Genomic DNA, 3,475 nt, shown 5'->3' with positions numbered 1-3,475 from the left:
TTAAAAATACTAAAAAAAAAAATATGTATAGTAAAATAACTATAATTATGATAAAAATGATAAAAACGCATTTATAAAATAAATATTAAATACCATTTAAAGTACCAAGAATTTAAAATTATATTGTTAGTTTTTTAATACTATCTATAATATGTATGTATGAAATATATTTTGTATTTCGAAAGCATTGTGTAAGAGCTTAAAAAAAATGTAATTTGTAATTGAATCTATGCTTTACTTAAACTGTTCTACCTAAATTTTATATCCAGTATAATTAAAACGTAAATAATTTCAATTTCTAGATCCACAAACAGTTTGTATTCGACACTAGTGAACGGTAATTTGATAATAACAAAGAGAGATGAGACAATCACATAGGTAGGTATTTAATATATTTCAATGAACTACAAATATACAATTATAATTATAGTTTTGATTAATTTGACCTCTCTAAGCGACGCTTGTGATGAGCTAAATGAGTTACAACATATACCTAGTATAATACAATACTAAAATACTTAAAATAAAAATTATTACAATTGAAGTTACTTAACTTATCATTTAATTAAAAGAATTATATAATACTAAGGTGTGTTTTTTTTTTTATTATTATAGTTGTTCTAACAGATACGCAAATACAATTTTTTTATTATATATAATATAGCCTTGTACTTTATTAACATTATCGTATATACATTTTTTAACATTTAATGACAGCGAGTTGAACATAGTAGGACCTAAATAGTCAACAAAATGTTTTCCAAACTCTTTTTTTGTGTACCATACAGCAATGTCATACGCTCTAATGTCACGTTTTGTGTCATTTTTATTACTAATTTTACTTGTCGAAAATAGAATAGCAAATTGTTTGTATAATAACTTAACTGGAAGTACCTTTAGTTGTTTATAGTTTTGTGTTGTGGAGCCCTGAAGATCTTTCTTATCCAAGCAGATTCTTACAATTAAATTTTGTTGAATTTCTATAGGTCTTAGAACATACGATGAGCATCCACCCCATACTATTAATCCATATTGAAAAACTGATTTATATAACGCTTGATAAATGGAACGCATCGAGTCTGTTGGCAGTATTTTATTCAGTTTATAAAAAGTATATATAATAGTCCTCAAACGCATTACTAATATATTAATATGAACATCCCAGCGGAAGCTACTATCAATAAATAGACCTAAATACTTAACCCTATATACTTTACCCTTAATATCTTTTGGCAATTAAAACAGTTAAAAAAGTCATTTTTACAAGAATGAATTTTGATTTCATTAACTGGAGACATGAGTAGATTTTTGATGGAAAAGGCAATAAAAACAGTCTTACTGATATTCAGAGACAGCTTTCTATTTTTTAAATCATTAAACAATTTATTTACTCCTAATTCAGCTCGGCCTTTGACACCTTCCCATGTGTTACTAGAGAAAAGCAGCATGTGTCATCTGCATAAGTAACTACTAGTCCATCTAGTTTGATGTACATAGTCATTTATGTATAAAATGAATAGAACAGTCCTAAGACACTGCTTTGGGGAACACCATATTTAATATTCTCTTTGCCTAACACACCATTTATAATGACCGTTGCTTTCTATTTTCCAAATAACTTTTGAACCATGATAAACTTTCATTTAGTATCCAAAATTAGGCAAAAGGTTTTTTAGCATATTATGATCAACAGTGTCAAAAGCTTAGCTAGATCTATAAATGCTGCGATTACCTTTTCGTTGTTATCAAGTTTTTTGTAAATAAACTGAGTAGCAGCAAGATACAGGGCTCCAGTAGTGCTTCGACCTGGTCTAAAACCAAATTGGTTTTTAGATAAAAGTTCATTCTGTTCTAAGAAATTCATAAGTCTGCCTTTAACTATTTTTTAAAATATTTTAGAAAAGTTGCAGAGCATAGAAATTGGCCTATAATTAGAAACATCCTCTGAGTTTCCTGATTTAAACAACGGTTTCACAATAGCTAACTTAAATTTATCAGGGAAAATACTTTTTCTTATACATAAATTGAATATATAGACTAACGGCTCTGTAATAAAATATGCAACTTGTTTTAATAATTTAACAGAAATTTTATCGAAGCCAGAAGCAGTTTCGTCTTTTAATTTATTTATAATAGATATTACATCTCGATATTATACTTATATATTAAAGTAAAAATTTTTATGTTTAATGTTTTAAGTCAAATTTGATTTCAGCTAATCAGCTCTTACAAAGATTTCGATTGTGCGCTATACAGTGTGTTCACGAAAACAGGGAACACTTTATCACTCATTACCCTGTTAATATTTTTCAACTCTGTGAGACATTCAACTAGACTAATAGATGATACATTCCTATAGGTTAAATTTGTTTTAACTCATGTATTTTGCGCATGCGCAATACAACTTCATTTTTTTTTTTTTTAATGGTAACTTCTATTTTGAATATTATTTTTGGGTTGATCAATTTTTTTCAAGTAATTTTGATCCATCAACTTGTATTCTAAACCCAAAATTGACAGAATTAGAGCTAGGTATAATTTTTAAAAATATTATTAAATTAAATTTTATTTTTTTTAATTGTACTATTTGTACGGATTTTTTCCTTTTTACTACCATGATAAAAATTATTATGAAAACATGAACTTTTGGAAAAGACCTATCAGTAATCATTTGTTATTAAGCCAATAATTGCATGGGCTTGCAAGGACTTGCAACAGGATGCATTATGTACTTGCCACAGGGAGCAAGGGAATTCAACCAGGTGCAAGAACTTGCAATGGTGAATAAGAACTTGAAACAACAAGCTGCAAGAATTTGTAAATGGATGCAAGAACATACAAAAGCTATCAAGAATTTGCAACCGCTAGCAATGACTTGTAACATCCAGCAAGTATTTGCAACGTCGAGTGATGACTTGCAACAGGATGCATTATGTATACTTGCAATAGGGAGCAGGGACATTCAACCTGGTGCAAAAATTTACAATGGCGAATTAGGACTTGAAACAACGAGCAAGTGCTTGCAACAGGGAGCCAATACTTGCAGCAGTGTGCAAGAACTTTCGACAGCTAGCAAGTACTTAATTGCTCGTTGTTGCAAGTTTTTGCTCGATGTTTCAAATTCTTGCTCATCATTATAAGTTCTGTTCAGAACACAAGTTTATGGATCAAAATTACTTGAATAAAATCGATCAACCCAAAAATAATATTTAAAATAGGGGTTACCATTTAAAAAAAAAAATGAAGTTTTATTGCGCATGCGCAAAATACACGATTTAAAAAAATTTAAGTTATAGGAATTTATGATCCATTAGTCTTGTTGAACGTCCCACAAACAGAATTGAAAAATGTTTACAGGGTAATGAGTAATAAAGTGTTCCCTGTTTCCGTGAACACACTGTATAGTAGATAAACTAGTTCTAAACGTAAATTTATCTAAGCTACCGTGTAATTTTTTTGTTTAATTAAACACCTA

The sequence above is a fragment of the Acyrthosiphon pisum genome, chromosome A2 (assembly GCF_005508785.2).
Source record: "Acyrthosiphon pisum isolate AL4f chromosome A2, pea_aphid_22Mar2018_4r6ur, whole genome shotgun sequence".
NCBI classification, from domain to species: domain Eukaryota; kingdom Metazoa; phylum Arthropoda; class Insecta; order Hemiptera; family Aphididae; genus Acyrthosiphon; species Acyrthosiphon pisum.
The sequence above is the reverse complement of the archived record's forward strand: the minus strand, read 5'-3'. Positions refer to the sequence as shown.